General features: G+C 36.0%; 1 protein-coding gene across 1 annotated transcript in view; it reads right to left on the reverse strand.

Moving 5' to 3' along the window:
* Positions 1-12,322, reverse strand: part of LOC141429437 (uncharacterized) — a 60,792-nt gene that overhangs the window by 22,787 nt on the left and 25,683 nt on the right. The gene's annotated exons all lie outside the window — the stretch shown is intronic.

Genomic DNA, 12,322 nt, shown 5'->3' on the forward strand with positions numbered 1-12,322 from the left:
AAAACTCAGAGGTGCGAGCCGGGGTTCGAACCCACGGCCCTCTGTTTGAGAGGCGATAGGTCAAACCACTAGGCCACCACGGCTTTTTTAGCTAGGTACTTAATTTTCTGCAATTCAAACAAATCAACCCTTTCAATGCATACTTCCAGTTCCTGGCTACTATTAAACTCAGGGAAGGTGCGATCAAAGTCCAATTATCATTATCTTATCACACGTATTAAGTAACAAACACCGAGGTAACAAAGGTTGGTACAGTCGAGTTCATAAACTTGTGAGCAAAAATGTGATCAAAAATATCTGAACACGCTTCTACGCCGTTAACAATAGAGTCGCGTTCAGATATTTTCACAAGTCAAGTCAAGTCAAAATATCTTTATTCAATTTAGGCCATAACAAGCACTTATGAATGTCAAACAAAATCTAACACCGGTTCGGAGAAGTTTATGAACTCGACCGTAACACCATCTAATTAAAAAAAATTATATCAAAAAATTTAACCGACTACTAAAAACCATGACAATAATTTTCTACCAGTCTGAAGTCGGTCGGTGCCTCAGCACGAGCCAGCAGGAGTGGACCTGTAGTCATCTACCTCACCTACGCACTTTATATTGGGCTTCAATCACTCCTGCTGGCTCGTGCTGAGGCACCGTCAGACTTCAGACTGGTAGAAAATTATTTTCGTGGTTTCTTGTAGTCGGTTCAATTTTTTGTTATACAATTTTTTTTTCACGCTTTTTAGTGTAAAGAATCTAAGATACAATAGTTTAATATCAACTTCTACGTCACCTTCTACGAAAGATTGCTTTTTCCGATGCAGAGCCGTTCATTATTGAGGAGTCCTGGTGCTTCACCACCCGTTTTAACATATGAATTACGAGGAGCATAAATAGCTTAGCAACTGTGTCAAAGTAATTAAACTTCAACCCGTGAAATACTTGTTATTGAGTAGTAACTCCGGTGGTCAACTATGGTCTTCATCATCAGTTCCACTTCAACAAATTATGATTTTCAAGAGCAAATGCGCGAGTTCCCATCCCAGCCTATATACGTCCCACGGCTGGCAAATGCACGAGTTATTACTAAATATATCCAATTTACTATAGGTGTCCCTACTACATTTGAAGAGTTCCCTCGATTTCCTTAAGATCCAATACTCAGATCCTGATTTGGTGCTTATGGAACATAATTGAACACATTTCCAGACGGACGCAAAAAAAAATTCAAATCGTTTCATAAATATGACGGAGTTCTGAGGTAACAAACATAAAGAAAAAATACAACCGAATTGATAAACTCCTCCTTTTTTGAAGTCGGTTTAAAAAGACAGTCATTTATCAGGCCGGAATCCGAAAAAAGACACCGTATCAAATTGCTTTATCAAAAATCGCCTAACAACCTAAACCTCGACGGGCGTTTTTAAATGACAGGGGACATGAGAGCCCGCCACGTGCATGTTCATGCTCAAAAAGACATAACACACAATGAAAGCCACTTGAATAACACATTTGGAAGGGACGTGTTAAGATATAAACTCAATTGAGTATCTCATTAGAGTTAATATTTTGTGTCAGATTTGGTTTTTCATGGTGTTTATACCATTTATCTATCTACTTTTGTAAACATTTCAAAAGCCGGTAGAATAGGTATTTAGGGCAGTGTAAGTATTTGTAATTTTTGACGAACAGGTTTCTAGTGGCGTCTGTATGGAACGAGGAAATGGGGTAGGCCCAAAACAACATAGCATCAGGCCGCTTGTCTGTCCGTTGTTTTCACCGGACAACGGACCGTTTTTTTTGCCGGACTTGCGGTGTTGTATGACTTACAATTAATGTGTGTACACGTACCGGACACTTGTCCGGCGACGAAGCCATACAACACCGCAAAAAACGGTCCGTTATCCGGTGAACAACAGACGTCTACAAGCGACCTCACTCTGATGAAAGAGAAATCCAATCCCAGGGGATGAGTTGGTAAAAGCCAAGGGTCGCAGTGCAGGTACTTATCTACTCTTCGCGCTGGAGCATATCATTTCGGATTGGCTGCGGGATCAGACACATCTGCAGAACCACCCACTAATCGCATCGTTTCGTCTAGTTTCGTAGTTTGCCGTCAATTGGGCGGGCCACATCACTCGAAGAACAGATTAACCGTTAGGGAAGAAAAGTCCTCGAGTGGCGACCATGAATCGGAAGACGAAGCTTTGGCAGGCTTCCCACAAGTGAGAGTCAGTCCATCTAGTCACATCTAGTGACGTCATCGTGAGAGTTGCGGGCAACTGGTTGATATAAGTGGCGAGTTGTCGTTCAATGTAACGTTCTCAAGGGGAGACCTTTGTTCACCAGTTGACGTGTTTCGATTGATGATGATGAGCTATTACTACTTGTGTAAAGAAAAAAAAGTTACTTCCCATCGACGAAGATGGTTATATGAGTTTGTGTGTCTCACTTACGCTTTTATTTAAAACATTCTGCCAGCCTTTGCTTTTTAAAAGTTCAAATTCCTTTGCTTCGAGATTGTGCTCGTGTTTAAGACTAAAGAATGATTAATTTTTTTCCGCAAAATGTAACTTTTCATCCTCTTTTCAACAAAGTCTATGGAAAATCTTAAAACTACAGTTTGGAGCTCTTTTTTCATATTCGCCGCGGAAGCTATAAAACTACTTACTGAAAGTTTATCTAAACTTTGTGCTTTGAGAAAGAATAATGCTCTCATAAAATCGCGTTATTAAAACTAAGTAAGTAGACGGAAAATTATTTTAAAAGAAGTGTGGAGTTAGTTTTCAAGGAAACAGTAGCGTTACACCTTATTTTACGTCTGCACTGTTTAACTGCCCATCCAGTAATGACCTTTTCTCCGATTCTCCCTCCCAACCACCACTCCGTAAGTCGGTAGTCGTTAAAATGGCGCGCTATGGTTTTAGTCAAACAACTGCTATACTCATGACTTCCGAGAGATAGTTGAGTGGTTTATACTATTAATTGACGTAATATTATATCATATCATGTTTAACAATATATATCAGCTCAGATACGTTTATTGATCAAGAACCTAACTACAGATGGCGCTCTGCGCTTACAACCTAAATAAAAATATTTAAGTGACAAACTTAGATTATATTAAATTATATATTTTATGTTATTTTACAATAAATCTTAGGACGTATTGTATAAAAATAAATAATAAGCTAACAGAATCTGGATTCCGTAGGTACCGGCGCAAGGGGAACCGGTTTATAAAATAGCGGTAAATACCGGTTCATTTCGGATTAACTCCGAATTTTTATAAGAACGCGAACGTTTTTAAGAACTTAACTATAACCTAAAAAACCGGTTTATTCCGGTTAATGGCAAGAACTTTATAGTAATGTTCCTGTAAAACCGGTTTAAAAATAACAGTTTCGCGAACGAAACCAAAATGAAAAGGTTTTGCGCCAAGTACATGATAACGGTTTGCCCGAAGGTCTACTGTCTCAGAAATGTTTAAATTTATTGAAACGTAATCCTTACTAATATTATAAATGTGAAAGTGAGTAGGTATGTTTGTTTGTCACGCTTGTATTTCATAGGAATCGTTTTGAAATTTTTCTTATAAATTTTTGCTGAATGCTAGTTATCTTTCAACTGTTTGGGAAGTTGAAATGTTAAATTTACTTAGAGAAATGAAAACTTAAAAACAACGATATGAATCATATCTCTACGAGTAAGATAAGTTTCACAAAGCGTTCTTTTGCGGACATCCATGAACTAAAAGGGGGGGTCGCAGTAGTACTGTAGCTACGTTAGCTAACATGATTATTTTGAGCCCAAATAAATATTTAACATCACTTACAAACAGCTATTTATGTTCATTTCTCGAACTTAAAATTACTTCTCGAATATTACATTCTTCATGTATACACAAGGTTACAAAGTTTCCGTGGCATAATTATGTTTTCTTATTACATTTCTCTTTTATTGCTCGAGATTTAGGGGCTCATTTTGACCAGGTTATAGCATCTGATTCATTACGGGCGAGGCTTATCTTCTGTAAAATACGGAAAACGTTATTAATGATGATATGGTTAATGTAGGGTAAATGTTTTTGTGTTCCAGTCGTTATATTTAAAAAAAGTGGCATGGTATGGTTTGGATAAGTGAACATTTTATTTCTCTGGTAGAATTGGACTGTGCTTATTGATTTTTAACCGGAAGACGAAGCGTTGGCAGGCCTCTCACTACATGGACGACGACATCGTGAAAGTTTCGGGCAACCGGTGGATTCAAGTGGCGAGTTGTCCTTTACTGTGGATAAGGCGGAGGACTTTGTTCGGCAGTGGACGTCTTTCAGCTGCTGATGATTATTTTGACGAGAGTAAATTTAGAAGTACACAAACAAATTGGGTGATTTTATAGACGCAATAGGAATTATGACTAAATTCCTATACAACTCACTCGTTTGTGTGATTTTTTAATTTTTTTTGGTCATTGTTACTGTGACTGAGCGAACGTGGTAAAAAAGTGAAAGTTTTTAGTTTAAAAATAAAAAATAAGCGTATCAGTGATTTTGAAATGTCAAATTATCAATCCATTTAAAACGAGTGATTGTTTTCAACATTCGTGAGAACCATTGCCGGTTTTTTGCTTCAATCGATGAAAGAGATGGAAAGAGATGAAGTCGCGGGCTGAAAGTAGGCCTGTGCCCAGAAGTGGGGCACATAATAGGCTGGGATGAAATACTGGGCAAAAACTATTAATTTAATGTAAATATAAAGGATAATTGCTTCATTAAGTCACCCAGGAATTTAGCTCCACGGTCGTAAGCAAAAACCTAATACAATCTAAAGGAGTAATTACAAGTTCTCAAGTTTAAGTTATACTCGTACCACAGAATAGATAATAGGGTACTATACTAGTAGTCTGTTGTTTTGTTACTGTCCCGTATCACGCATGCGTAACTTATGATGTTAAAACATGGATTTGTGGGGTTAATGAAGTAAAGGAGATATAATATAATTATAAGGAGGTGATTAATGGTTAACCCCATTAAATGCTATCACTTAGTTAAGTATACACGTATATATGTACGTTAAGTCAAACATAGCTTTTGTTTTATTTAAGATATGCTTAGATTATTTGGTGGATTTCTGGGTAAAAAATAATAATATTCTATTTAGTTTGTCAGTTACATTATCATTTGTAAATCAAACTAAAAATGACAAAGATGAAACGCGTCGACGTTCGGGAGTGAGGGCCGGTGACTGGCTATAGTATATATAATTTCTTTGTTTAATTGACAAAAGAAAAAATATGTGTACGATATTTTTTGAAAAGCTGACTGACACATGCTATAAACGTGGCAAATCTCTTCATAAAAATCGCATATATAGACTAGGCTAAAATCCAGCCTGTTGCGGGGGACTACGCAATGACTTGGCCATTAAAAAAATATGAGCAGAATTTCAGCCTTCTAATATAATTTAGTGCCGCTCTAGACACGACGTAAAAATACGCCGAAATCATTCCAGAAAATGATGGTATTGCACTGAAGTAAAAGTTTTTAATTTTCTTTGATTCAACAAAGAAAACGGTCTTTGTTTAGTTCAAAAAGCACGTTAAACTTGCTATTCTGTTCGCTAAACCCACATCCGTCGCCTAATCTCTTGTTATTGTATCGAGCTCCATTAAGTACACGTTCTCTCGACATATCGATTATCTATCGATGAAGTTGCCCGTTATGAGAAGTTTTCAATAAGTTATTCCGCTCGGGGCGTAGCATGCTCTGCTTTTAGAGGAAATCCAGTTAGCAGCCGGCAAACATCAAAGGTCTTGGTAAATTTAGTTTAGCGGTTATGACATTTTGGAGGCATTGTCTATTTGTTTAGGTATGATGCGGCGAACGTGCGCCGGGGGCGGAGTTACCATCATTTAGCATAACGACAATAAGCTTAAACGTATAAATAACTAGAGTTTACCCGCGGCTTGGTCCGCGTGAACCAGTCTGCAAATTAAATTTAAATTCTGGGAATTCACTACACTTCCATGGGAATTAACAGATATTTGAAGTTTCATTGTGGTCTTCATTGACGTTGTACTGGCAACACATGTAAAACAAAATATATACAGTCTTTCTACACTGTTGATTTTGGGATTTAAAATGTATACAGATCCCGTGCGGATCAAAACGGAAAGTAGCCTGTATGTTATTCCAGAGAATCAGCTATATACATAATTATATAATTTGAATCAAATATTTCTTTAGCATTTTTAGCGTCAAAGATACACACATACACGTTTGTATGCAGTAGCTTTAACTTATGTATACAATACAATACAACACAATACAATTAGTCTTTATTGTACACCAGAATTATTATTTTTATTGTATACGGCATCTTTGTGAAATTAACACGTATTTAAGGCTGATTACTGGTGTGAGTGCCAGTTAACCAGTTAGTAAACCGTTTATTGTACCATTGCCACCCCTTTACCGATAACTTACAGTGCGAATTAGTTAAGGGATTATATAATAGCAGATATTTATTTTAATTTGCTTTCATTATAATTGTGTCTGTACTGTTGTCTGCTTTTATCCTAACAAACATAATAAATGATAGCGTTATCCCGTGTCATTGCTCCCGGAAGAATGAAAAATTGGGTTGTTCTCTATCCCGCAGAAAAAAAAGTCCTTGTTAGTACAGCGCTCTCATCCTCAAGAAAAATGGCTGCCAAATTTCAAGTCTCAGGCTGTAGTGGTTTAGGTTGGACCTTCTGTGTCACCGGATCGGTCTGCCAGTTAGTCACAATTTTCTTACCAATGCTACGTTTCTCTTTCTATTGCTAAAATTATTTATGTTTCAATTTTTATGCAAAGATTTCATATTCACTATTTAATCTGCTATACTTTGTTTTACAATTCACGCCAGCATATCTGTTACTTAGTTAGTTTTACTTTGAGAAAAAAACATTGTTATTTCTCAAAAATGCTTGCAGGTTTAAAATTTAGCCAGGAACTTAAAAATAATAAGCTTTCCGAGGTTATTCTTAGTTATTTACCTATTCCCAGAGCGCAAAGGCTCTGCATTTTCAAAGGGAAAGCTTACAAAGACTTAGGACCACTTAGGGATTTAAATTTTAAACCCTAACACAAAATTTGATGAAATGCAAATTATGAAAATAAGCACTACTTACCTATTAGTGGTTGCGAAACGATTCCATAGGTTATCGAAGACTACTATATTGAAATGTCAATTTTAGACCTAAAAACCGACTTAGAGCTTGTTGGTCCACGCACAGTGTACCACCGGATTCTTGCCTAGACAAAATTCGTACTTATTAATATGCAACAAATAAGATTCAATGTAATGTTTGGAGTGATAGTTATAAATACTGTAGTGAATTATTCCACGTACCTATCCTTAAACAACCATGTGGTGAAACTGCTTCACGCAATTTAAAAAAGAGGCAAAAATGCAAGTAGAATACTCAAAAAAAAGAAAAATAAGCACTTGAAATTTACCTTTAGAATGAATATTAAAAATACATTTGCATTTATCTGAATAAACGCAAAAAAAAGTATTTGCGGGCATACTAGTTTGTTTGTTTATACTCTTTATTGTACAAAAAGGAAAAAAAAAAAGTTTACATTAAACTAGTCGATGAAAATGTAAAAAATATATTTTTTAGACATTTTGCGAGGTCTATCTACATTTTACAGAACCACTGTCAGCATAACATACATATTTGTTCATAAACTGACATGACTACATGATTGAGTCAAAGGAGTAAACTGTGTTCATTTAGTACTGTATTTGTGTAAAGACAGAACTCGTGAAATCTATCACATGCATCATATTTGTTCACGTGCAGAGTGTGTACCATCGTCGAGAGCTTAAGACTAGAGTGTGTACAGCCGGCATAATATTTCACCATTGAATTCAAGTGGCGCCTGTTTTCTGTTGTGTAGTATTGGGAGGGTGCGAAGTACTTGGTGGGGGTGATGAAATCTATCGCAGCGCTCATGGTGGCCAAAAGTAGAAATAGTTCTGGCGCAGTCATCTGTCATACTCATATGAATCTGTCATTAACAAAGCAATTTGTATAGACTTTAACTACCTAATTTTAGTAATAGATGTTTGTGTTATGATGCGATTTTTGTTTTTCATACCAGGAGCTAAAAGGACATAAAATGTGTATGCGTGTGTGCTGCTGTCGCATTAAGAGCTTGTTTTACGGATGTTTTGTGAGCATAATTACTTATAAATTATAATATAAAATCATTCACTGGTACGTGAACTTTTACGGGGACACACAATATCGTGTACTTATATGTATTTCTTATGTTTTTGTTGTTTATTATTATATTTAAATTTTGTTGTATTTGTGTGTCTTTGTGAATGTGAATAAATGTCTTCTTTCTTTCTTTCTTTCAATTCAGTTTTTATGGTTGTACATGGCAAGTACTATTTATCCTTGTCCAATAATTTGTTTGATCCATTTAAGTGGGTCAACGTCAATTTAAACTAAAGCGAGGACAGCATAGCATCTAATAAATGAAAGAATCTCTTTTATTCGAATACTCTTTGGAGGTCTTAGAGGGCAATGACCTGCAGTCGTTAAATTATACTTTCATGGAGTAATTGTTAATAAATACTAACATTTTATGTGTTTTTACTGCCTTAACCTTAATTGCGTAATCTGCGTAAAATTTTGAGTTATTTTCTATTTTGAAATAAAATACACTTGAAGATCACATTATGTACAAAGTTTTCAAGGAATACGACACATCTTATTTTGAACTAAACTTTTTTTAACGAGCTTTTATCTGACTTGCAATATCCGCATGTATACTTAAATTGTTTCCATTTAACCGATTTTTGCCGATAATTTGATACGATTAAATGCAATTTGCACGCCGTGGTAGTTTAATGATTTGATCTATGGCCTTTCAAGCAGAGAATCATGGGTTGAAATTCGGATCTCTGAGTTTTTCAAAATTCATATGTGAAATTATTTGAAATTTACGATGCTGAATGAAGGGAAACATCGTGAGGAAATCTGCGCAATCCCGCAAAGTAATTCAATGGTGTATGTGAAATTCCCAATCAGCACTGAGCCCGCACGGAAACTATAGCCCAAGCCTTCTTTTTGTCCCGTCCCGTGCAATGCGGCGTCAATAGGCCGAGATGATATGTCATTTGGATGACACTGTAAGTACAGTCAAAAAAGTACAGTTAGCAAAAAAAGCGTGCATTTTTTAATATCCTTCATTCTTCTTGACTATAGGTTCCTGAAAATAGGTATAATAATTTTGCCACGAAATAATTTCTCACTCGCTTACCGCTCCTATTAGGTTTACGTGCCTTAGCGTAAACCGCTTGTACGGACCCTTATAAACGTCAAACGAAGTTGCTAGACGTTTAGTAGTTGCCCAGCAATCCCAAAGTTTACCTACTCGAACACCGACATAATGAAAACGGAGAGTATTTTCATTAAGTTGAAAGGGTGTCGTTGAATTAGTTGAGAAACTGAAATAAACACATTGATGTATGTACACACATACCTACAACAGTTCCATATTTCGTGGCGCTGGTGAAAATGACTTCTGACTGTAAAGGACCAACTACACCGCTGTTTCAATAGATTGACGCACCGTACACACTGCTGTTTAAAATACGCTGACGCACCTACGCAGCGATGTCTTATGCATTACGTTTCCATCACATACCGACCACAAGTCACTATAAAAAAACGCTGACTAAAATACAATAGAACCCGCTTAAGACGATTTTGAGGGGATCTAGCAAAAATAACGTCTTAACCAGGAAATCGTATTAAACGTGAAAAAAACAAGTATCTACCTGATTTTTGTTTCTGTTCATCTTTTAATATGATATAATATGATTTCAACTTTTAATATGATCACTTTTTATTCTTGCAGTGATTCTTTTTTTTTTGACATCACTGAACTTAACGCAACAATTGAAACTTAAAACAAATAAAATCTAAGTGTAGGTAAGTATACGGTCAAGGACTTAAATTCATGAGCCACAATGGAACCATTTCATAGTAAACGTAATAGTGACATCGCATTAATTAATATAATTTTAGATGGCGTATTAAGCGGGACGCGAGTCGTATTAACCGTGAAAAAATGTATGAAAACAGGCCTAAAATTGCAGGGACCGGCGTAAAATGGCGTATTATGCGAGAAATCGGATCAAACGTGATCGTATTAAGCGGGTTCTACTGTATGTACTAAGTAGTCCTTATTAATATTAAAAATGAGAAAGCGTGTAAGTTACCTCGTTATAATAGAAAAAAAAAACTTTTAATTGTTTCCCTTTTTTTATGCGTACGGTACAAGCACTACTTGTGCGATGTCGAGACCTTGATAATAATATTTATATACTGAAACGTTATTTCTCGCATCTTATTATACATGAGGCTACAATGTAGTGTACGCTTTGCCACAGTCAGAAGTAAACTAGTTACGGGCAAACTAGTTTCAAAGAACGCACTAATCACGCGAGATTAACGTAACCTCCGCATGGTTTTGTTTGTACAACGCACGAAATTCTATTATGAATAATGACGTGTCTATTCTATGGAAGATAATGTGTTCACTTAGCGGTTAATATAGGTTCGGATGCGCAATCCTGTAGAAAATAGTATTGACGAGATTTAGATAAGTTTTGTAAGTTACTTTTTTTTTCAAAATCAAGTTTGTAATTTATTATCACACAATGCCTGTATAATATAAAACAAAATAAAGGTAACTAAAACTACATACAAACTAAAATTATAAATAAAAAAGTTGGCCAAAATCACTGCCAGGTGGTGAGGTGCCCAGAAGGCTGGCAGCATTACCACGCTGTATGGCAATGCTTAATCTTTGTGCTAAGAAAAAGCCAGCCCTCTGGTCACCCGAAGCCGTAATCAAACTGGATCTTTGCTGAATCGTTTTCCTATACTATATAATCTTTGTAAGGAAATAACGTACGAATTGGAAGGATTTATATCCTGTAAGTCTACTTTCAATGGGATCTTGACCTCGTATGTATTATTTTCTATTGAAACTGATTCTTTAAATACCTTTTTTTCGCTGTATTCATGTTCTGTAAAAGATTCATGAAATAAATCGGGAGCTTTTTCAGCTTCCCAAAATTTGTTTACGCATTGATCAAAATCAGGAGTTAATGTTGTGTGCATTGTAATAGTGTTAACAGTTGTATAACCGGTAGACGAAATAATATATCCAAGTTGAGTATTTAGCAATATGGGATCCGTAGGTCCACCTTAATTAAGTTAAGTTACCTACTTGGTTCACTTAATAATTGAATTTCGTAATCTGATAGGTATTAAAATGTACAGAGTGAACCTTCGCTGCGTGTCCAAAACGCAATGCGCCCTTTTATGAAAACTCCGATAACTTGGGTATTTTGGGGCCCCATGGGCCATGACAAGTCCCTCATACATATTATACAATGTGTCTTATTATTTAAGTTTATTATTTTATTGCATACTGTTTCAAAACCTCAATAATATTTTCATGCAATATAATATAAAGAAATTTTATGCAATATAAAGAAAAATTTGTCAACCACAATTAAGAAGTTTTAATAGCCCTACAGGGATGTTCTGTCAAACTAATCTAACCATGTGCTGAAATTATATTCAAATATTCCTTTCTTTTTACAATTACAGGTTTTTATTTACTTTCACCGGTTCCCCTGTCTGTGTAATCAATCTTAAAAGACAAATTTGACCCACTTCCAGTGGTCAGATTGACGTGAATTTTGGCGTATTTACATACGAGTATTAAAGATTAATCTGGTAGTAAAATTCTGGTCATCTGATTTCTCTATTGTGGCTTATGTGGTTTGGTAGCTAAATTTGAACCCCCCCCCCTGCAATGGTCGGATTGACTTAAAATTTTGCATCCTTATGTAAATCTGGTGACAGTTCTGGTGGTCCCGCCAGGATCGTCTCCGCAGGAGGGAGCTTCTCAATGGTTAATGGCATCGTCTTGAAATTTGGTACGAAAATGTAGTTCAGATGACAATGCAAGTACAGTCAACTAAAAGGAGCCAGCAAAACTTATTTGTAATAGATATGTCAGTCATTCATTTAATGGCTACGCCCGTTTAAAGTGATAAGTAAATTAGCCCGCGCTGGCACTAAGCTTTACTTAGCGTAATTTAGTAATGTTTGGAGATTACAGAGGCCGTTCCCTTTATTATAATAGATGTACAATTGCCTTGAGACGCGAAAGGTAATATTTTCATTAGCCTGTGTACCTTCTACGGTGTTTACATTGAACTAAGAGCCAGTGAAGCGAAAAT

Source organism: Choristoneura fumiferana, chromosome 7, assembly GCF_025370935.1.
Source record: "Choristoneura fumiferana chromosome 7, NRCan_CFum_1, whole genome shotgun sequence".
NCBI lineage: Eukaryota > Metazoa > Arthropoda > Insecta > Lepidoptera > Tortricidae > Choristoneura > Choristoneura fumiferana.